The sequence below is a fragment of the Lygodium microphyllum genome, chromosome 27, assembly GCF_053477565.2.
Source record: "Lygodium microphyllum isolate KBCC chromosome 27, Lygodium_microphyllum_v1.1.10, whole genome shotgun sequence".
Lineage (NCBI taxonomy): Eukaryota > Viridiplantae > Streptophyta > Polypodiopsida > Schizaeales > Lygodiaceae > Lygodium > Lygodium microphyllum.
The window spans coordinates 29,897,815-29,922,189 of record NC_141161.1 but is presented as its reverse complement, the minus strand read 5'-3'; the positions used below and the strand labels follow the sequence as shown (position 1 = coordinate 29,922,189).

The following is a 24,375-nucleotide window of genomic DNA, read 5'->3' as shown; positions in this document are numbered from 1 at the left end:
CATGCTTATGTGTACATATGCCAAGTGCCATCTCTCGCTGAAAACGTGCTCGTGTCTCTCTGCACTCATCATCATACCAGCCATTCTGTGGGGCATTACCTCGTGGAGGTTTATCTGACGGTGTAGTGTGTGGGAAAGCGTAGGCTGCTGAAGTGTATATTATCTTGGCCAACTGTCCTATAAACTCATCCAGAGAGGCCTGTGTGTCTAGCTCCCTCAATGCATCTCGCACAGTAGTGCTGTATATGTGTGAGGTCGATTCCACAAAATCATAGTGTGGTAATTTTGGTATGTGTGGTTGTGTTTCGTGTATATGCCCACATTGCATTGTGAAATCTAGAATAGCATGGTCTACTGCTAATCCAATTGGTCTGTTTGAGATTTCAAAGCTTTTTATGTCAGGTAGCAAGTTGGGTGATCCAATCAAATAGTCCACTATGCTTGACCCTTTCTTGTTATTCCAACATGTGAAACCATTATATCTTGGCCACTATGGCAGCCCGTTAGGATGGCCAAACCATGTGCACTTCCCAATGCCAGTAGGTTTGTTATCTCTCTATCTTGGGCTGATCTAACTAATCCCACTTCATCTAATGCAATATCTCTGAACATCTCATCACTAGTGTCAAAGAAAGCAGATTGGTTGCTTCCTGTGCGTGCATTAAAGTCTCCCGCTAGTAGAACATCCCCAATTCTCATGAATCTCATTATGCCCTCATATAGTGGTGTATACAGGGATGCCTCTTTAGGGGCAAACTTAGAGTATGCAGGGGGAAAGTAGCATATGGCAATATACATGTCTCGAGTTCTACTTGTACGTAATCTGATCCACATGTATCTTCCCTCTACATCTCTATGTACCACTTGGCCTGTATCTCGAAGCTCTTCTCTAAATAGAATTGCCACACCTCCTGATCCCCTCGTCCCTCTAGGCCGCCTAGGCTGAGGGCGATATACACTTTCCCATCTATATCCATATACATCAGGTAGGCGGCTGGCTTTATATTGATGTGTCTCAGTATACATAGCAATGTCTATCCCTTTGAAAGTATCCTCAAAATAACCTGCATCTGTCTTAAGGGAGCCATTGCAATTCCACAGTGTGAACTTTAGGATCTCATAGGCCGTGCACCGTCATGCTGTCCTTTTCTCTGTGATGATGACTCTTCCATCTCTGTAGACAGCCCATTTACCTGCTTTCCGTGCCTCTAGAACACGTGGCATATTTTCCCTCCTGTGGGCTATCTGGGCTGGGGTGAGGTCTTCATCTAGGTAGATCTTTTCTCCTTTGAGAGAGATCCTCTTGGAGAGGAAGGCTCTCTTCTTTTCCAAGTCTCCAAACTTCAAGATGGGGACTTTTGTTTTTGTGTCAGCTTTCCCGACTCACCAAGCCCCAATGATGGGTACATCTGTAGCCCCAATTTTGGTGGCAAGAGCTGTAGCATCTTCAATTGGGGAGCTTTTCTTATCTAGTCCAACCACTCTTACGTGGAGTGCGCGTGCCCATCTTTTTGCCTCTTCTTCCAAGGTGGCGTTCATAACTTCCACTTTGTTGCCATGCATTCCTTTGTTCTTTTTTGCCACATCTATCCATTTTGCATTTTCTTTGACGTCATTCTCAACATTCTCCATTTTCTTTCGGGTGCCTTTTACCACACTTGCATAGGTGTGCATATCCTTTTTTAACACATCCATTTCTTTTTGTAGTTCCGGTGTGATTTGTGGTTCCTTTTGTGCGTCCATTTTCTTTTCACATTCCTCTAGTTCTTCTTGTAGATTAGAGATCATTGATTCTTTCTTTGCCATGTGTGCATCCAATGTTTGTTGCATCTCCTTTTTTAGTTCGTCCATCATTTCAGCTTGAACCCGCTTTTGTATATCCTTTTCCGTTTCCTTCCTCATGGTACGCATTTCAGCACAGAGTATGGTCAACATCTCCTCATATAGTGTTTCATTAATTTTGTAGGATGTCTTCCCATATCTGCTTGACCCTGGAGAGACATTCCAATATCGGGTTTTACACCCATAGGTTTTGTATCTCGTATTCTTTGGCGGTGTATGAAACATTGTTTCCATGGTTGGTTTTGTGATTCCTTCATTGTCAGTTTCTTCCATCATGATTATAGTATGTGCTATAGCATTAAACTGTTTACAGTCTGACTAGAGTAGTAAACCAGTAACATAAACTATCACTATAGCATGAACTGTCAGTATATCATAAACTGTCAATGTGACTGCATCATAAGATATGACTGTAGCATAAACTGTCAATGTAGCATAGAACTGTCAATTTCACCTAAACTGTCACGGTAGCATGAAATGTTAATGTGCGTCAGTTTGAATTCACGCAGGTCTCCAATCTACACAGCACGGCGAGGTTCACATCAGTCTGAGTATATCTGCAATCTCAGTACATTCACACAGGTCTACATTCACGTCAGTCTGAGAGAGTCAACAGATTTCTTATACAGTCATAGTCACGACTCGAAATTGTCCCATCAGTCACTACGCATCTCTACAGATACTGTTCACAAGGCCCACCACTGCTTACTGCAGGTACATCCCGTCACTTTTCACTTAGTACTCCTGCGTCAGTACATTTACAGCATTCTCAGTGCTCCTGCGTCAGTACCTTCGTCACAGCATTCTCACTACAGCGTTCTCATTTGTCACAGTACATTCATCACTGCTACCACAGTACATTCGTCATAGTACATTGCTCTGCCAGACACGTATGCTAGTGTCACGCCTGTCTCGTCTGCATCCGTCTCGTCATGCATGTTGCATCAGCATCCGTCCGTCATGCCCGTTACGCCAGCGTCACGTCCATCGGAGAGAGAGAAGTCTAGAGACCGTCACGCCAGTATCCCGTCACGCCAAACAACGTCCTATCACGCTAGCGTCCCATCACGCCATGCCAGCGTCACGACAGTGTCTCGCCACGCCAGAACACAGAGAGAGAGAGAGAGAGAGAGAGAGAGAGAGAGAGAGAGAGAGAGAGAGAGAGAGAGAGAGAGAGAGAGAGAGAGAGAGAGAGAGAGTATATTAACGTCTCTAAAAGGCCAATGTGGCCTATGAGACCAAAGCAGTACATACAATGATGGTGTGTTTCTCATCTAGAACGAGAAAAAAGATGAAAAACATGCCTATAAGACTGAAAAGGAAATGAAATAGTGTCCCATAAAAGGGAAACATGTCAGTGATCTGAAAGTGAGAGTAGAGAAAGGAAAACTCTCCATCAATGATATGTCTGTTCTCTAGGGAGGTGTATCTCTGCATAGCTAAGGCGTCTTGGCATCTGTCTCCTGTGACGCCCAATGATGGCTTTAATTTGTCTGTGGTGTGGATGTCTAGGCCTTCGTCCGGGTGGACGTGGGCGCCTAGACCGGCTAAGTGCCACTGCTCTATCCAAAGGGACACCTACAGAAGATGAGGTCCAAAGATGATGTACTCCTGTAGGCTGTGTGGCAGTAGTAGTGGTATTTGCCATACTCTGTCGTGTATCCATGAAAAAGTCAGTGACTGCTCTCTGTCTATGTGAGCCGAGCTGTGGGGGCCTCCTACTCCGTAGAATTGTTGCTCTGCGCCTCTGGAGCTCCAAGAGGAAAAATCCCAAGCATCTCTGATCCTCATACTGCATGATCCGTCTCAGGGGTCCAAAACCCTCTCGAAACAGACAGTGGTATCTACCTCGTATGTCGTAATATACAATGCATCGGCAGATGTAGTGTTCCTCTGTCTCTGGCTCTCTGTCGCATAGTGGGCATATGCGTTCTTCTGTCTGTATACCCTCCCATCTGCTTGTCTCAATCCTCAGGTGGTGGGATGAGGTGCGGATCTGACCAATAGCTGTGCGTAGTCCATGAGGCAACTGTGTGTCCATGTAATTGGGTCGGGTGATGAAACCATCCTTAGATACCTGGAGGAAGTGGGTCTGGTAGTGTGCCATCCTCGTGCCATGGGGCGAGGGGGGTCGGATCCAGGTCTTCTCCGTATCTAACTTCAGTATGTCTGCTCTGATCACATGGTTTAGCTCTGATTGGCTTAGGTCAAGTGTAGGGCAATCCAGGCTATAGTCAAAGGGGAGTAGTCTGTCAATCTGCAGACCATGTAGACGCATCCATGTACTATGAGACCAAAGCAGTACATACAATGATGGTGTGTTTCTCATCTGGAACGAGAAAAAGATGAAAAACATGCCTATAAGACTGAAAAAGAATGAAATAGTGTCCTATAAAAGGGAAACGTGTTACTGATCTGAAAGTGAGAGTAGAGAAAGGAAAACTCTCCATCAATGATATGTCTGTTCTCTAGGGAGCTGTATCTCTGCATGGCCGAGGCGTCTCGGCATCTGTCTCCTATGGCGCTCAATGATGGCTTTTATTTGTCTGTGGTGTGGATGTCTAGGCCTTCGTCCGGGTGGACGTGGGCTCCTAGACCGGCTAAGTGCCACTGCTCTATCCAAAGGGACACCTACAAAAGATGAGGTCCAATGATGATGTACTCCTGTAGGCTGTGTGGCAGTAGTAGTGTTATCTACCATACTCTATCGTGTATCAGTGAAAAAGTCAGTGACTGCTCTCTATCTATGTGAGCCGAGCTGTGCGGGCCTCCTACTCCGTAGAATTGTTGCTCTGCGCCTCTGGAGCTCCAAGAGGAAAAATCCCAAGCATCTCTGATCCTCAAACTGCATGATCCGTCTCAAGGGTCCAAAACCCTCTCGAAAAAGATAGTGGTATCTACCTCGTATGTCATAATATACAGTGCATCGGCAGATGTAGTGTTCCTCTATCTCTGGCTCTTGGTCGCACAGTGGGCATATGCGTTCTTCTGTCTGTATACCCTCCCATCTGCCTGTCTCAATCCTCAGGTGGTGGGATGAGGTGCAGATCTGACCAATAACTGTGCGTAGTCCATGAGGTAGCTGTGTGTCCGTGTAATTGGGTCGGGTGATGAAACCATCCTTAGATACCTGAAGGAAGTGGGTTTGGTAATGAGAGAGAGAGAGAGAGAGAGAGAGAGAGAGAGAGAGAATTATTGGCAGTCTCGCGTTTACTTGTATGGGAAGGCAAAAATGAGCTTAGACCACAATTCAACCGGATGGCTCGTTTGGGCTTGTCTTCGGTCGCGGATGCCACCCTTGCTAGTCGTAATGTGCTTATATCTTTTCGTACAGCCAGGAGGCTTTACAGGATTCCGCGGGGATATAGGCCTTTATGGGAACAGCTTTTGCGGATGCTCCAGAGCAGACAACCCTTTCCTGCCCTTGCTTCAGATCATCCCTGGCAGGATTGGAACCTACAAGGCCGGCTGCCTTTAAGCAAAGCTTCTGCTAATCAAGTTTATCATATTCTGATCAAAGATCAACAATGGTTAGTTACCAAAGCCAATGCTTTATGGGGCTTACGAAAATCCCGGTCCTGGTGGAGAGCAACTGTGATGGAGGGCTGGTTGAACAAGACCCCCTTCAAATGTAAAGTATTTCTTTGGAGAGTGATGATTGGTGGTCTCCCGCTTGCGTCGGCTCTTTCCAAGCGACGAATCTCCAATGGCAACTGTTTCTTTTGCACCACTGCGGTGGAATCGGCCCGTCACAGATTTATTTCTTGCCCTGTCGCAAAAAAAATCTGGTTCTTTTTGTCGGCTATTTGGCAAGGAGCGGTTGGATTCACCCTGCGCCCATTTGATTGGGTTTTCGGGCAGCCCAAATACCCCACTCTTGCACAGCCACATATGAAACTCATGTATCATTTTCTTCGATATTGGGGCTGTTGGCATAACTGGACCATTAGGAATGCTTTTCTTTTTGACTCCGCCTATAATGTTCAGCGACATATTGTGAGGCTTAAGGGCCTTTTGTATTGGCAGTTGGATCTTCTCCGGCATTCTGATTTGCTCTCTAGGGAGGACTTCCGTCCCTGGCTTATGGCAATTTCATCTGCCCCCTTGCCATAACTTTGTAACTTGTAGCACTTAGCCCCCTTTCACATGATGGCCTGGATTGGCGTCATGTATCTTGTAATCAAGTTATCTTGTACTTTTTTTCGTAATTAATACAATTACCTTTTACGAAAAAAAAGAGAGAGAGAGAGAGAGAGAGAGAGAGAGAACGGCTATGGAGGAGCTCGATCTGACGCCGACTCGCCCCTGTACCTGTGCTGCTGCTATCTGCCGCCGTCTGGCCGTAGCCCGCAGGCCCGTCGCCTGCCTCTGAAGCCGCCGTCGCTCGCAGGCCCGTCGCCTGCCTCTGAAGCCCGCCGTCGTCAGCGCCTGTTCGTAGCCGTTTGCAGCCGCCGTCTGGCCCGTCGTCCTCGCTTCCTACCTGCAAACGTCCGTCTGCGCGCGGGCGCCTCCCTGTGAAGGCGCAGGTTTCGCCGCCGACGCCCGTGTTGGCTAGGGCAGCCCGTCGTTTCCTGCAATCGTCGCCTGGTTGACCTGCGGGTCCTGGTCGGTGGTCGCTGTCAGGCCTGGGCGCTGTCGCCCGCCTGCTCGCCACAGATCGTCCTCTGGTCTGCGTCACCTCTCAGCCCGCTACAGCGACTTGTCTTCAGCTTTGCGCCCCTGCCTGCTTGCGCAACCAACACCACGTGCCCAGGCCTGTGCGACTCTGCGTGGTCCCCTGTGCGCAGGGCTCAGGCAGAGAAAGCGAGAGAGAGAGCAAGCAAAGCGGGGCTGCTGTCACCTGTGCTGGCCCTGGGCGCCCGTCAACGTCACCTGCACACTGCCTACCTGGCGCGCCAACGTGACCTGCACACTGTCTACCTGTAACCGTCCTGCGCTGCATCGTGGAAGCCCTGACCAGAGACTCGCCAGGATCAAAGGGTGTGCTTGCAGAATACGTCCCTGCACAGGCCGGGACACAACAGTTTAGGGACAGGTAGATAGACATTTTACAAGGACAGATCTGTGCCGAGGAGGCAGCAGATTATTGAAGAGCAGAGACTGTAGACAGTGCATCCTGCTGCTGCAGTGAGGGAGCGAGCGAAAGAGAGAAGACAGCGGTATGGCTGGCCTGGATATGGATTTTCTCGACCGGACGGTGGCAGCCCTTGGCCCTGATTCCGATACCGAGGAGCCGGAGGATATGGTGCCATGCACGGAGGAGCCGCCTCCGGGTTCTGAACTGCCGCCGGCAGGCAAACGCTCTAAGCACACTTCAGACGAGCCAATGGGTCCTCAGGACCGTTCCTATACGCAGGTTGCCTCCGAACCTGTGGATTCGCAGGAAATAGACTGGGAACATTTGCTGGACTTTGCCAATACTCTGCTTGGCGATTATGTCCAGCATAATAATGAAACTTTCTCTGCTGCGGCTGCGGATGATGTGCTGGAAGCGACAGTGGACCCAAAATCAGTCTTGCGGTCCTTCTCGGTGTTCTATGACCGTGCAGTTATACTTTTTTTCACCGGCAGGATCCCAGTGCTCTCACATATTCGCCAGTGGATGCACCACTTATTGCAAGGGGAGTATGTTGAGGAGATCTTCCTTGGCCCTCGCGGCTTTTATGAGGTGCTGTTGAAATCCGAATCGCATCGAGCTGAGCTACTGTCCAAGTTGCCACTATTCTTTGACCGCCGCTTGGTCCATGTGGTACCATGGCGCCCTATGGCTGACTTCCAGCGTCTGCTTCAACGCGAATGCCCGGTGTGGGTGGAAGTGGAAAATTGTCCAGCGGTATATTGGCCATTGTTGAAAGACGCGATGGCGGTTGTGGGCACAGTGCTGGTTCCCCCCAGCCTCAGGGCTATGAACCGAAACCGTCTATGCATGTTATGGGATACGGCCAGGAAAAGGCCTGCGTGGCTTCGCCTCAATTGCGCTGGCATGCATCCTTTGCATTTTCGCCTGAAATGGGGCAATTTTGCCGGACACTGCTTTTCATGTGGTAAATTAGGGCATTTTGTAGCTGAATGCCCGGAACGGCAACTGTCTTCTGAGGAGGCGCAGGTTGTGCAGCCCAAGGATGACATGGTGCTTGATGCCCAGACACAGGAGACCCTTCAGCCCCCTACTGTCATGGAAAAAGGTAAACAACAGGTCCGAGCTTTGGATTCTACTAGCTCTGATTGGATTGAGGCACGACAAAAAAAAGGTAAAAAGTTGGACGCAGGCCTGGCAGATCCTGGGCCTCATGTTTCCCCGGATTCTGTGCGCACGTACACGCGCAGGAAAGACATGGTCACCCCACAGCAGGTTGTGCGTACCATGGCCCCGTCAGCCCCCCGCAATCCGTCTTCAAGGAAAGTCTATTCCGAGGGCCCCAAGGGCCCACCTGCTAAGCTGGCGTTTGATGCGAAAGGCAATGTGATTACTCCTTGGGATAAACGTTATCCCCGCCCTGCTCCCAAGGTAGTGGATTTCCCTTCTACCTCTAAAGCAGGTCGCCCGAATTCATTTGCAGTATTGGCTGATTTTCTGGATGAGGGTGTCCTGGATGCCCTCGCGGAAAAGATGCAATCGAGGCAACAGGCGCCTCGTTCCTGACTTCCTTTGTTTGAAAATATATGAAGATTGCCACGTGGAACGTGCGAGGCATTTGCTCTCGCCATAAGCAGCATACCATGTGGTCTGTCTTGCATGAAAATCAGTGGGATGTATTATGTGCAGTGGAGCACAAAAGTCATGGTGAGGCAGGAAAGGTTGTGGATTGTCGTGGATTTCGTCTGTTTTATGCAGGGACACATGCTAAGCATTATTCGGGCGTGCTGATGATTGTTCATGAGAAATACCAGCCTGTTCTTGTTAAAAATGATGTGCACGGCCGCTTTCTGGTAATCGAAGTCCTATTTGAAGGTGAGATTTTATGGCTTCTGGGACTTTATGCTCCCAATGATCCCACATCCCGACGGGATCTATGGTTGACTTTGCAGGGCTCCATGGCACTTGGCCGCAGAGGGTTTTTGATGGGAGATTTCAATATGTGTGTTGACTCTTCGCAGTCCACCTCAGGGCATTCGGTAATGGATACGCCAGAAAGCCGGGTGTGGAACTCCTTTGCTTTGCACATACTTAAGCAAGATCTTTGGTCGTGGCTTCACCCTTCTGTTTCAGGTTTTACTTTTCATTCTGCGCAATATGCAACCACTTGGTCGCGATTGGACAGAATGTATATCATGCAGGGGGATGATTTTCTTCCCGAGATGCTGGAGATGAAGGTCTTGCAGCAATATGCGTTGTCGGATCATTTTCCCCTCCAGCTTGAGATGCGGGCACAATCTGTTGCACCTTTTATGCAGTTCCTGGATAAGCTCCCTTTACGCTTCAACTCCTCTTATTTGAAGCATCCAATTTTTCAGGATTATATGCAGCAACTGATTGAGAGGTTCTTATTGGACTTCGCCTCTGAGGGCTTGGCTTCGTTTGCACGCCTGCTCTCTAATGTGCAGCGGGTTGCTCGGCAGTATGGGATTCACACTGCCTCTCTTTGTCGCCGCCGTCGACTTGCAGCAGAGGACTTATTGGCCTTGGTCCGTTCCTTGCTCCTGGATTCCCCAGATGATGATTTTCTGCTGTCACTGGAGCGGCGTTTGGCCCATCTTATTCAAGTCTTTAGCTTTTAATCTTATCAGCAGGCCAAGCTGAATAACTTGACTGACACATTGCAAGATAATGCCTGCCAGTCTCATAAGTTCTTTCGCGCCTTGCATGCTTCTCCGGCTCGCGAAAATATGACTCGACTTCAGGACTCGGAAGGTCGCATGGTCACTGATCCGCAGACCATTATCAATATGTGCAGAAATTATTTTATGGATCTTTTTGGTTCTTCATCCTTGCCGTCTAGCCAGGTTACGCATGCCCACTCGGTCTTCTATCAGCTGGTCCACCAGCAGGTTCCGCTTGATATGCAAGCCTCTTTGGAGGCGGATATTTGCGAAGAGGAGGTTATGGATGTGTTGTTGCACCTGCCTAAGGATAAAAGTCCTGGTTGGGATGGTCTCACTAATGAATTTTTTGAGCACTCAGCCACGCAGTTGGTAAAGCCTTTGGTGGTCATGTTCCAGCAGGTTTGGGAAACAAGGGTCATGCCTTCTTCATGGAAAGAAGGCCTCATCAAACTGATCCCCAAGGTCCCTTCGCCGTCAAAGCTGCAACACTGGAGACCAATTTCGTTGATGGGCGTGATGTATAAAATCTTTTCCAAAGTGCTGGCAAATCGGCTTCACAAGCACCTTCCAGCTCTTGTGCACCCCCTCCAATATGGTTTCATTAAGGGACGCAACATTTTGCACAATATCTTGAATGTGCAAATGGCTATTGATTATGCGCGGCACTCCAATCAGCAAGTGGTCTTGATTCAACTGGACCTGGAAAAGGCGTTTGACTGTGTGGACTGGTCTTTCCTTGCAGAGCTTATGTCTGCTATGGGCTTTGGGATCCGCATGTCCCGATTGATCTACACCATTAGTACTGAGGCTTCTTCAAGAGTTATGCTTAATGGTGGGGTCACAGAGCCATTTCTCCTTGCACGCTCGCTCAGACAAGGCTGCCCTTTGAGTCCTCTCTTCTTTGCCTTGGCGACTCACCCGGTCCTTTCAATGTTATCCTCCATGGCGGCTTCTGCCTAGCTGGCAGGGTTATCTCTTTCTTTGGGGCAGCACTTCATTAGCCAATCTTTGGCTGATGACTCCTTTATGATTTTGCAGGCGGACAGGGATAACATTCGCAAGGCATTAGATGTTTGGACGCTCTTTGGTCAAGCTTCTGGTCTTCACATCAATGCCTTCAAGTCAGCCATTCTCAGTTGCACGGAGCCTGATTTAGAGTCATTAGGCTGGCAGGGCCAGGTGGTTTCTCGTGGCGCGATTGTCAGGCATCTTGGATACCCATTGGGGGTGGATGTACGCCCAAAGGCCCTGCTGGAGTGGATTTCACACAAACTGGCCGTGAAGTTTATGTATTGGAAGTCGCAAGCCTGGCCGTTCCATGTCCGCCTCAAAGTGGCTCAGACAATTATGCTACCAATGGTGACGTATTTCCTGCCATTACTGCCATGGACGCCCAGTACTTTGAAGGCTCTTACTCATCCCATTCGTTTCATGCTATGGAAGAAAGATTCACTGCAGGCAGGCATTTCCTGGATTTCATGGTCACATGCATGTACCCCTAAGCGCATGGGTGGTGGAGCTATTTTGGATGCAGAAACTCATATGCTGGCTCTTCGTTGGTCTCTGGTTCGTGCCATGTGTGTGGATCATCACCCGTGGACCATCATAGCCCGTTATTTTCTTGAGGACAGCGGCCTCCGCCAGGGTAACACACGGCTTCGAGCCTCATGGTGGCATGTCCTTAATGCTGACGCTCGTTTCTCCAGTCCCTCTTCCTCTTTGTTAGTGCATTTGGTCGGCTCTTGGAAAGTGGTGCTCCAAAAGGCCCGTTGGCATCCTGTAGGGGACCGCGTGCAGACAAATTCTTTTCAGCTGGAATTGTTGGCGGTATCCACATTACTTTCATGGGAAGATAAACATCAGCTCAGACCAAGATTTAACCGCATGGCCCGTTTGGGTGTGACTTCGATTGCGGATGCTACCCTTGCCACTCGCAATGTCCTTGCATCATTTCGGACTGCTAGGAGACTTTTCAGGATCCCGCGCGGATACCGTGATTTATGGGGGAAGCTTTCATCGGAACTTCAGGGTAGGCAACCCTTTCCTGCCCTGGCTATGGATCGCCCTTGGCAGGACTGGGACCTTGCAGGCCGGTTGAGTCTGGAAAAGGCCTCTACTAATCAAGTGTATCATCTTCTCATTAAAGATCACCAATGGTTGGGCGTGAAAGTTAATGCTGTTTGGGGCCTGCGGAAATCACTGTCATGGTGGCAGGCAACGCTGATGGAGGGATGGCAGAACAAGACACCTTTCAAATGCAAGGTCTTTCTGTGGCGGGTAATGATTGGTGGTCTTCCTCTTGCCTCGGCCCTTTCCAAGCGTCGAATCTCGAATGGCACTTGCTTCTTCTGCACCACTTCGGCGGAATCGGCCCGACATCGTTTTCTTTCTTGCCCGCTCGCCAAGAATATCTGGTCACTCTTGTCACGAATCTGGCACGCGGTGGTGGGGTCTTCACTGACTCCCTTCGATTGGGTTTTTGTGCGCCCGAAGTATCCCACACCACCACCGTTACATATGAAGATCTTATTCCATTTTTTCAGATACTGGGGATGCTGGCACATTTGGACCACCCGAAATGCTTTTCTCTTTGATTCGGCTTCTAATGTACCGCGACATATTGCAAGGCTTAAAGGGCTCTTGCATTGGCAGCTAGATCTCATCAGGCACTCTGACTTGCTCCCTCGGGAGGATTTGTATTCCTGGCATTTGGCAATTGCCTCTGGGTCCTTGCCATGATTGGTGTAACTTTTTAGTACCCTAGTCCGGGGATTTCCCACACGTTGGCCTATGGCCCTCGTGCCTCTTGTACTCGTGTAATCATGTAATCTTGTACTTTCTTCGTAATTAATACAATTACCTTTTATGAAAAAAAGAGAGAGAGAGAGAGAGAGAGAGAGAGAGAGAGAGAGAGAGAGAGAGAGAGAGAGAGAGAGAGAGAGAGAGAAGATCTATTAACATCTCTAAAACGCTAGAATGGCCTACGAAACCATAACCAATACAACTGGTATCATCATTTCTCATCAGAGAAGAAGAGATAAAATTTATGTGTAGGTCTACATGGTAGATTGGAATGAGAAGTATGGAAAATTAAAAAAGCCTGAAAGACTAAGTTTAAAAATATTAAAAAGAGTGTAGAGTATCTCCTTCTCAGTCTATGGAATCCACCAAGACTCTGCAAGCTACCTTCGACTGAGTTAGCTTGCCAATCTGCATTTGTAATGAGCAATAGTGATGCAAATGTGACGCATATGGGCATGCCTATGTTGTCGAGTAGGTACTCTAGGGCGTCGTGCTTTGCGTAATGCTGTAGCTTTGTCAATTGTGATGCCTCTTGATGATCTCCCTTGATGACACCTATCAGGTAGGAGATGTAGTGTTTGGGGTGGCAGGAGCTAGGGGTTCAGCTACACTGAAAAAGTCTTTAATCGCTCTTTGGAGGGGTGGATGAGGCTGGGGTTTCCTCCTATCCCATAACAATACTGCTCTGCATTGCTGGAACTCCAATAAGCTCCAATAAGAAAAGACCCAAACATCTGTCTAGTATGATAAAGGCTTGGGCCCCAAATGGCTGCTCCATAGAGTAGTGTAGACATAACTAAAGTGTCAAAAAGCCACAATTTGGTATGAGGCTCTTGAAACTGTATGTGTGCACAGTGCCGCTCTAGAGTACCCAAAGCTGCATATGCAGGTGCAAGCCTAGCCTTTGAAGTCTCCTTCCATGAAAAGTGTGGCCCTTTAAAAGTGACCCAAGGTATACTTATTGTCTAACCATTTCCACAGGCTGACCATCATACATAAAGTGATGCTCTGAGCGTGTCACCCAAGCTGTCAAGGTGTTAAAGACCATAATTTTAGTCTTTCCAAGATTAACCTTGAGACCTTTATCTTCACAGAACACATGCAATGCATCTAGATGTCGTTGTTGTCCCTTAGGTGAATTTGAGATAAGCACCATATCGTTTGCATATAACAAAATTGGTATCAGTAATCTCGTCAATGTATAGTCCAAACAACAAAGGAGAGAGGGGACAGCCTTGCTTTACACCAACCGTGCTAGACACTGAGTTTGTTGTGCCTCCAAGAACTCATACTCTCCCTATCACAGTTTCATACAATGCATAAATACACCACTGCATATCCTTTGGGACCCCAATGGCTCGCAAGCTTTCCATGAGTCTTGCATGGTACAATATCAAAAGCCTTGCGGAAATCCACAAAGCAACAATAGATTTTTTGCCTCCATGATCGTCCCTTCTCAATCAAGGCCCTTAGCGTGAATATATGGTCTAACATATTGTATCCGTGGTGGAAGCCAGCTTGCCCTGTAGACCATATTTTCTTTGTTTCAGCCCACCAACTCAACTCATGCTCCACAATAGAGACATATATCTTTGCTAGCATATGGCCAATCATAATAGTACAATACTTGTTAGCAACCAATGGATCTCCACTCTTAAAAATTGGTACTATTGTGTGGTCATACCAACTTACTGAAAACCCCTCACATACAACTCTATTGAAGAGATCAGCCAAGATAGGGGCCAGTGCATAACATGCATGTGAAAAATGCTTTGCCACAAGGCCATCTTGATCATGTGCTCTCCCATTCTTCAACCTCCAAATGGCATATCCCACCATCTTTTCCAAAAAGAAACCACACAGTGTGGCCTAGAGCTTGATGGAGAGGGTATCTGCTCTTTTGATGGAACATCATACAGTGCCCTAGCATGTTCATGCCATACCATAGGCGATGTCATTTGAATTGGGGGTTGTTTCCCATGAAATTTCCTCCATGCCTTCTTGCTGTCTTTGCTCAAAGAGAGAGAGAGAGAGAGAGAGAGAGAGAGTATATTAACGTCTCTAAAAGGCCAATGTGGCCTATGAGACCAAAGAAATACATACAATGATGGTGTGTTTCTCATCTCGAACGAGAAAAAGATGAAAAACATGCCTATAAGACTGAAAAAATGAAATAGTGTCCTATAAAAGGGAAACATGTCAATGATCTAAAAGTGAAAATAGAGAAAGGAAAACTCTCCATCAATGAGATGTTTGTCCTCTAAGGAGGTGTATCTCTGCATGGCTGAGGTGTCTCGGCATCTATCTCCTGTGGCGCTCAATGATGGCTTTAATTTGTCTGTGGTGTGGATGTCTAGGCCTTCGTCCGGGTGGACGTGGGCGCCTAGACTAGCTAAGTGCCACTGCTCTATCCAAAGGGACACCTACAGAAGATGAGGTCCAATGATGATGTACTCCTGTAGGCTGTGTGGCAGTAGTAGTGTTATCTGCCATACTCTGTCGTGTATCAGTGAAAAAGTCAGTGACTGCTCTCTGTCTACCAAGCATCTCTGATCCTCAAACTGCATGATCCGTCTCAGGGGTCCAAAACCCTCTCGAAACAGACAGTGGTATCTACCTCGTATATCATAATATACAATGCATCGGCAGATGTAGTGTTCCTCTGTCTTTGGCTCTCTGTCGCATAGTGGGCATATGCGTTCCTCTGTCTCTATACCCTCCCATCTGCCTGTCTCAATCCTCAGGTAGTGGGATGAGGTGTGGATCTGACCAATAACTGTGCGTAGTCCATGAGGCAGCTGTGCGTCCATGTAATTGGGTTGGGTGATGAAACCATCCTTAGATACCTGAAGGAAGTGGGTCTAGTAGTGTGCCATCCTCGTGCCATGGGGGGAGGGGGGTCAAGATCCAGGTCTTCTCCGTATCTAACTTCAGTATGTCTGCTCTGATCACATGGTTTAGCTCTGACAGCGAAGGTCAAGTGTAGGGCAATCCAGGCTATAGTCAAAGGGGGGTAGTCTGTCAATCTGCAGCCCATGTAGACTCATCCATGTACTCATCTGAGCATACCACCAATGTCTGTCATCATCTACTGCTAGTTGTCTAGAAGAGGCCAGGGCTAGCCGTGGGTATCTATCTTGGGGGAACTCCCATAGTCTATGTATGAAAGTCACTGCCTGGACCAAGGCCTCAGCCACCATGGGTGATACTCCCAACTCAGCTCTGATAATCTCATGTGGGGTCGAGCTCTTCGCTCGTATCATACGTGAGATCATCATGACCAGTGGTCTTTCCATATGCTCCCACCCGTCATAGTATTCCTTCTCTGGTCCATCCTGATCTCCCAAAGGCAGTCTCCTCGTGTGAAAGAGACTCGGACCCCAAATAGCTGCCCCATATAGGAGTGTGGGTGTAACCAGGGTGTCAAAAAGCCACAATTTGGTGCGCGGCTCATGAAATTGTATGTGAGCACATTGCCTCTCCAATGCACCTAAGGTTGCATATGCTTTTGCCAAACGAGCCTCTGATGTCTCTCTCCAAGAGAACTGTGGTCCCTTCAATGTGACCCCCAAATAGACATACTACCTAACCATCTCCACTGGCTCTCCATCAAAAGCAAACTGGTGCTCAGCTCTTGTCACCCAAGCAACTGAAGTGTTAAATACCATAACTTTAGTTTTCCCAAGGTTCACCTTAAGATCTCTATCTCTGCAAAAAGCTGATAATGCATCCAAGTGTCTATTTAGTCCCTCAGGTGAGTCAGATATAAGTACAATATCGTTGGCATAAAGCAGTAATGGTATCAGCACTCTAGCTAGGCTGGCTCCGGCTCCACCAGTTCTGTCCACATATTTTGAAATTTCATCTATGTACAACCCAAATACGGTGAAAGTGGAAAGCCTTGTTTCACCGCAATGGTGCTATTGACTGTATCTGAGATGCCCTCAGGTGTTCGTTCTTTGCCCGTCACTGTCTCATACAAGGCATAGATACTCCACTGTATCTCTACAGGCACATCAATGTTTTGCATTCTTCTCATGAGTCTAGTACGTGGCACTGTGTCAAAGGCCTTGCGAAAGTCCACAAAACAGCAATAGATCTTTTTCTTGAATGCCTTGCCTTCTTCGATGATTGCCCTCAATGTAAAGATATGGTCTAGAGTTGTATATCCCCTCCTGAAGCCAGCCTGGCCTTTTGATCTCAGGCCATGCATCTCGGCCCATTCACTCAATGCTTGTTCCACGATAGAGCCATATATTTTGGCCAGCATGTGTTCAATCATGATAGTTCGATAGTTACTAGGTAGCGCGGGGTCTCCATTCTTAAAGAGCAGCACAATAATATGGTCTGACCAACAGGTTGAAAATCCCTCACAAACTTCCCTATTAAAGATGTGAGCCAGCGTTGGTGCCAAGATATCATAAGCATGCGCGAAGTGTTTAGCTACTAAACCATCATGATCTTGGGCTTTTCCATTTTTCAGTTTCCATATGGCATTCCTCACTTTTTTTTCTGTGAAGAATCTGCAATTTGCTGGTCTTGAGGTTGAGGGGAGTGGCATAGGCTCTTGGCCAGGAACATCATAGAGTGTGCAAGCATATCCATGCCAATCATCCGGTCTAGTAATCTGTAGGGGTGGCTGGTTCTTATGCATCTTTTTCCATGCTCTCTTGTTGTCTTGTCCTAATAACATGGAATACATTTCTGTTTCTAGTCTGCTCAGGTATTCCCGCTTCTTTTTGCGTACCAATCGTCTGAAGAGTGTTCGAGCATATGCCAAGTGCCACCTCTCGCTGAAAATGTGCTCGTGTCTCTCTGCACTCATCATCATACCAACCATTCTGTGGGGCATTACCTCATGGAGGTTTATCTGACGGTGTAGTGTGTGGGAAAGCGTAGGCTGCTGAAGTGTGTATTATCTCGGCCAACTGTCCTGTAAACTCATCCCGAGAGGCCTGTGTGTAGTGCTCCCTCAATGCATCTCGCACAGTAGTGCTGTATATGTGGGAGGTCGGTTCCACAAAATCATAGCATGGTAATTTTGGTATGTGTGGCTGTGCTTCGTGTATATGCCCATATTGCATTGTGAAAGCTAGAATAGCATGGTCTGCTGCTAATCCAATCGGTCTGTCTGAGATTTCAAAGCTTTTTATGTCAGGTAGCAAGTTGGGTGATCCAATCAAATAGTCCAATGTGCTTGACCCTTTCTTGTTATTCCAACATGTGAAACCATTAGGTCTTGACCACTGTGGCAGCCCGTAAAGGATGGCCAAACCATGTGCACTTCCCAATGCCACAGAGAGAGAGAGAGAGAGAGAGAGAGAGAGAGAGAGAGAGAGAGAGAGAGAGTGCAAGATGGCCCTAGTGCTGCCTGTCTAATGTGTGTGCCACTTCCCTGCCATTGTGTGGACTTGCATGCCGCCAACCTATCGTGACACACTTGTTGCCCTGGTTCAGCATCGTGTAGGGGCAGGACTTGCGTGAGCGAGCAAAAGAGACAGAGACCAGTATTGTCTGCTATTCCCCTACCCTCACACCTTACTTGCTGTTTCGCTCCTCTCCCGTTTCCAGCTGTTGTCCCCACATATTGTTTTTCCACGTTACATACATAGTGAAAGAGACCTATTTCTAACCTAGGACATGTGTACAGTTAAGGTGTTACTCACAAACCTTTAGATTTGAGCTCCAATCTAGTGTAGATCTGCAGTTATCACCTTAGACAGTGCTTGTCACATCCACTATTCTATGCAGCACTCACAAATGTTGGGCTTTTATTATGGCTAATATACAGGAGTCAAGTGGTATTGATGTGGCTTTTCTTGACTAGCATATTGGGCATGGGGATGAGAAAGAATTGTTTGAGTCGGATGGTGACTCTTTGGCTGTGGATTCTAGTCAGTTTGATGGAAGGGGATGAGATGGGAAAACGCTGTAAGATGACGGTTGATGAACCGATTTTGTGTGCTCCAGATTTGCCTCAGCAAGATGTTCGTGTTTCTTGCTCTCAGACTGATGAGTTTTTCCAATTCATGCTTGCCATTGCCAACAATCTTATGTCTGATTATGTTCATGCTAATGAGGGTAAAGTGAGATCTTTACTGGAAGGAGATCATGTGGTTGCTGTCATGGGAACTGACCTAGTTTTACAGCAAATTATTGCCTTTCATGAGAGGGCAGCCATCGTTTATTTTATGTGCAGGACTCCTTTGATTGCTCGGATTCGGGCTTGGCTGTAGTCCCTGCTTGTGAGTGATGATGGGCGTCATGATGATGTTCTTGGGCAAGTGCAGGCTCCTCTCATGGAAGATATTTATGATGGATTGAAGAGGATTTTTGAGGTCTTTTTCGTAGTCCAGATGTGGGTGCTCACATTATGCAACGTATTCCTTTGTTTTTGGATGGTCAGCTCGTCTATGTGGTCCCTTGTACATTCTTTCAACGATCTACTCAAGTCCAATGTATGTAAACTGGTCTGCAGAGAACCAATGTAGATGTGTGAGGTGTCTTCTGTAAAGTAGTATTTGGGATGTTTAGGGAGGCATGGTGTTTCATGTTTCATATGTACACAAGAGAGCATGAATGTCAAAATATTCACACTAGACTTGCTAGGGACAATGTAGTGAATATCTGATGCCAGGAGGCATATTCCACGGTGGATTCTGTGAGAGCACGGTGGATTCCGTGAGGTTTTCATTCCATGGTGGATTTCGTAAAACTATATTTATTTGCCGGGGCTCATACACAAGGTGGATCCCTTGTGCGAGAAGTTGACGGGGACACTTGTCGTTTTCAGGCATCAGATTAATGCCCCTCCTTTGTGATTCCAACATGTCAAATTGTCAGATCCTGGCCATTGTGGCAGACCATTAAAGATGGCTAGTCTATGTGCACTTCCCAAAGTCAATAGGTGTGTCCCATAGGTACTCACTTCTTTATCTTGGGCTCTCTTGCGTAGGCCTATTTCATCTATGTCGATCTTTGAACATGGCATTATCATGCATATAAAAGTCACTTTGTCTATCTCCAGTGCGTGCATTGAAATCTCCTACTAATAATATGTCCCCAATGCTAGCATATCTTATGATATCCTCATAAAGTACATCAAAGGGAGATCCATCTCGTGTGGCATAGGTAGAATTTGTAGGAGGAAAGTATCATATTGCGATGAATATATCCTGTGGTCTTCCTGCATGTATCCTAATCCATAAATATCATGCATCATCATCTCTTTTCATTACTTGCACTATCCCTTTGAGGTCTTCCCGGTATAGTTACTAGTATGGCCACACCTCCAGAACCCCTAGTGCTTCCTAGTTTTCTAGCTGCTGGACGAAATGCACTTTCCCACTTGTATCGCTGTACGTCTAGTAGTTGGCTACCTTTACATTGGTGTGTTTCTGTGTACATTGCTATATCTATGCAAAGCGAAGAATTAGAGCCTTGGACTTAGAGTCCTCTTTCCCCACTCTCCAAGCACTGATGATAGGTACGTCTGAAGCCCCAATTTTTTCAACAAGTGTCTTAGCATCTTCCTGTGGGCTGCTCTTCTCCTCCCATCCTACTACCCGTACATGTAAAACCCTAGCTCGTCTCCTAGCCTCTTCTTCCAAGGTAGCATTCGTGACTTCACTCCTGTTCACTGATGTTCCCTTATTCTTTTTTACTACCTCAATCCATGGGCTGGCTTCTTCTATCTGATTCTGTGTTGTCTTTGCCACTTGTGCCTATGAGTGAACCTCCCTTTCACATGCCTTCAAAGCCTCTTTCTCTTTTTGTAATTCTTCTTGCACATTCATTTCTTTTTTCTTAAATGTATTTAATTCTTCTTCTAGTTCTAAGATTTCAGATTTGTAGGCATCTACAACTTTTAGCATTTCAGTTTTCAGTGTGTGCATTTCAGACAGCATTTGTGCCTGTAAGTCATTCTTAATCTTTATCTGCATGTCTTGCATTTTTGCCCTCTGATTTACCATCAGTTCCGCTTTGACCTACTCTCATATTTCTTTCTCCAATTCTTGTCTCATAATTCGTAGTTCAGAGCGAATCATGAGATGAATTTCTTCGTATTTCTTTTCATTCATGGGGCGTGAGGTCTCTCCATGCCTGTCAGATGCTGGGGAGACCCTACAGCCATACGTCTTGTACCGTGTGTTCTTAGAAGGGGTGTTGAACATTGCCTCCATGGACGGTTGTGTTAGATCTTGATCAAATTCGTCTCCCATATATTCATTTTCCATGGTTTGATGCTTGCATTTGTCTACATTATCTATCTCTCACACACTGTGTGCAAAGCCACTCAGCTTGTACTTTGTACTGTCAAATCAGAGCAATTTCTATGATTCCTGCAAATTTCCAGGGTTTCCCTAACCCCTCACTAAATTTTTGTAAGCCCAATAATCTTTTACGAGCCCAAACGCCTTCACACCGTTTACAGTCACTGCAGAAATACAAATTGCAGCCCCAGTCAACGCATTACTGCATACTCCAGGACATGATCAAAATCTAAGTCAATGCATCATTGCCTAGTCCACAAGCCAGTGCATCAATACATTCACCCAGTTCTGCATTCATGTCATTCTGAGTACATTCGTGTCATATCAATTTGATTACATCTGCAATCTCAGTACATTGGCATCTAGGTCTATGTTAGTACCTTGCTGTGTCAGTACATTACTACATACAATACGCTTGCGTCAATGCATTCAGTACATCTCTGCAACACTATATTGCTAATGACAGGTTTGCCTCACGCCAGGTACATTTCTGCGCACGACAAGTCTGCCTCAAGCCAGAGAGGTGTCTGCCTCACGACAGGTTTGACGTCATGCCAAGTACGTTGCGTCAAGTCCTCACGACACGTCTGTCAATAGTCAGTATAAGTGTCAAGCGTCATCTGTCAGGCGTTAGAGAGGCGTCCTCCGTCAGGCATCATTCGTCAGCGTCGAGCATCATTCATCAGAGAGAGGGAGTCCATCATTTGTCAAAGGCGTCAGAGAGGCGTCCTTCGTCAGGCGTCAAAGATCTCCTGTCACGTCATAGCATCCCGTCCTGTCAGGTGTCAGAGAGCTCCCGTCAGGCATCAGAGAGCATCCCGTCCTGTCAGGCGTCAGAGAGCTCCCGTCCCGTTAGAGAGCTCCCATGAGAGAGAGAGAGAGAGAGGGCGAGCGTGCTGGTGGGGATGCGACGGGACCCTGCCTAGGATTTCCGTCTGTCGCCCCTGCGTATTCCGTTCGTGTTCGTGCAGGCCGCCGCCTTGGGGCTCCACATTAAAGCCCAGCGTCATCTCCGCCTGCCTTTCCGCTTCCTTGCAACCCACGCTCGACGGTACTCTTCGTCCCTTGCTGCTGTCATTCCACCTCGACAGGGTACTGTGCTTCTGTGCCTCCACCTGGCCCATTCCAGCCTTTCGCAAGCCCTGCCCCTGCACGCCTGTCTTCAGCCGCTAACATTTTTGCTCTGCGATTAAGGCACATTATTGCGGATGACAGCAGATTATTGATCTGTACCTATTTGTAAATATGCACAGAGAGAGAGAGAGAGAGAGCGCCCTGCAAATAGCTTCAGATCTCTTGTTAAAGTGGTGATACAACATGGCTGGTCTGGACATGGCCTTTATTGACCAAACGGTGGCAGCCCTTGGTCCGGATTCTGAAACAGAGGAACCAGAGGATATGGTTCCTTGCACAGAGGAGATGCCACCTGGTCCTGGCTTCCAGCCTGCAAAAACGCACCAAGCATGCTTCAAAAGATACAATGGATCATCAGGAACGTTCTTATGCTCAGGTTGCTTCTGATTCTGTGGATTCTCAGGATGTTGACTGGGAGCATTTGTTGGAGTTTGCCAACACTCTACTTGGTGATTATGTTCAACATAATCATGAAGCGTTTTCTGACTCTTAAACTGAAGATGTTCTAGAAGCCACTGTGGACCCTAAAAATGTTTTGCGCTCATTCGCAGTGTTTTATGAACGTGCTGTTATACTCTTCTTCACTGGTAGGACCCCAGTGCTTTCCTATATTCGCCAGTGGCTGCAAAGTCTACTACAAGGGGAGTGTGTTGAAGAGATTTTTATTGGGCCCCGAGGCTTTTATGAGGTGCTTTTGAAATCCGAGAAGCATCGTGCCGATCTGTTGACTAAACTGCCAGTGTTCTTTGATCGCCGTTTGGTCCATGTTGTGCCATGGTGCCCAATGGCAGATTTCGAGCGCTTGCTTCAACACGAATGCTCGGTGTGGATTGAAGTGGAAAACTGTCCGCGACTGTCTATTGGCCACTGTTAAAGGATGCCATGGCCGTTGTGGGCACTGTTTTGGTTCCCCTGAGCCTAAGGGCCACGAATCATAACCGTTTGTGTATGTTATGGGACACTGCTCGGAAAAGGCGTGCTTGGTTACGTCTTAATTGCTCTGGCATGCATCCTTTGCACTTTCGTTTGAAATGGGGTAACTTTGCAGGGCATTGTTTTTCATGTGGAAAATTGGGGCATTTTATGGCCGAATGTCTAGTGAACCAACCGACTTCAAATGCTGAGCATGTTTTGCCTCCCATGGAAGATGTGGTGCTTGATGCTCCATCGCAAGATGCGACCTAGCCACCTAAAGTTTTGGATAAAGGCAAACAACATGTTTCAGGTTTGGATTCCCGTGACAATGATTGGGTAGATGTACGTGCCAAAAAAGGTAAAAGGTTTGATGCTGGCATGGCGGATACTGTGCGTAATGCTTCACAAGATTCCTTGCGTACTTATATGCGCAGGAAATACATGTTGTCTTCAAAGCACACTACTCATGCTATGGTTTCTTCTGCTCCTCGCAATCGGCCCACTAGGAAAGTATATACGGATGGTCTGAAGGGCCCACCTGCCCACCTGCCCACCTGCTAAATTGGCTTTTGATGCTACAGGTAAGGTGATTACCCCATGGGATCGTCGTTATCCCCGTTCCATCCCCAAGACAGTGGATACACCGTCTACCTCTAAATCTGGTCGTCAGAACTCTTTTGCCTAAAGAGTTCTGACCTATCAATGGATGTGAAGTCAATGAAAAGAATGAGGAGCTTGATGAATATGGCTATAGGACATTTGTAGTTAACCATATTCATGATTGTGATATGATTTTGACAAGGTTAGAAGATGTACATCTTATCATTTCTGGAGCTAAGTGGATTTTTGGAGTAGAAGAAGTCCTAGTGTTTGGACATCTGTGTGGCCCCTATGGACATAAACCTTCACCAATCAAGATAGATGCCATCAGCAGAATGTAAGAAAAATGCACAAATATCTCAGAGGTGAGAAGCCGCCGAAAATCTTTATCAATTATTAAGGAAATGCCAAAGATTATCTTGGGGGGAAGAGCATACTCTCACTGTATGCAAACTAAAGAAGTTGTTAATTTCAGCCCCCACTCTCAAATGAGATGATTATTCAAATGGTCAACCTATCATCCTTACTGTGTTCCTGATTTTCTTTTTTGAATACACATGAAGATAGCCATGTGGAATGTGTGAGGCATTTGTTCTCACAATAAGCAACATGCCATGTGGAGTTTATTGCATGAGAATCAGTGGGATGTCTTGTGTGCTCTTGAGCACAAGAGTCACGGTGAAGTAGGAAAAGTTGTGGATTGCCATGGGTTTTGCTTGTTTTATGCAGGGACACATGCCATGCATTATTCTGGTGTGCTTATGATTGTACATGAGAAATATCAGCCTGTTCTTATTAAAAATGATGTACATGGTCGTTTTGTGGTGATTGAAGTTTTATTTGAAGGAGAGATCTTATGGTTACTTGGGCTCTATGCTCCAAATGACCCTTTATCCTGCCAGGATCTTTGGAATACTTTGCAGACCTCCTTGTCACTTGGTAGACGGGGTTTTTTGATGGGGGATTTTAATATGTGTGTTGATCCTTCACAGTCCATATCAGAGCATTCGGTGATGGATGCTCCGAAAAGCTTTGCGTGAAATGC

At 47.0% G+C, this 24,375-nt stretch overlaps 1 protein-coding gene and 1 pseudogene across 9 annotated transcripts in view; one reads left to right on the top strand and one right to left on the bottom strand.

The window, feature by feature from the left end:
- LOC148012169 (protein ZINC INDUCED FACILITATOR 1-like) overlaps nucleotides 1-24,375 on the top strand; it is a 265,948-nt gene that overhangs the window by 83,005 nt on the left and 158,568 nt on the right. Inside the window, exon 1 of one of the 9 annotated variants that reach the window (XM_087668800.1) lies at nucleotides 2,446-2,556. The exons of the other annotated variants lie outside the window; for them this stretch is intronic. The gene's annotated coding sequence lies outside the window, so the exon portion shown is untranslated. Of the gene's footprint in view, nucleotides 1-2,445; nucleotides 2,557-24,375 lie in introns of those variants that run through there. 9 annotated transcript variants of the gene reach the window in all.
- Nucleotides 2,161-17,994, bottom strand: LOC148012170 (uncharacterized; annotated as a pseudogene).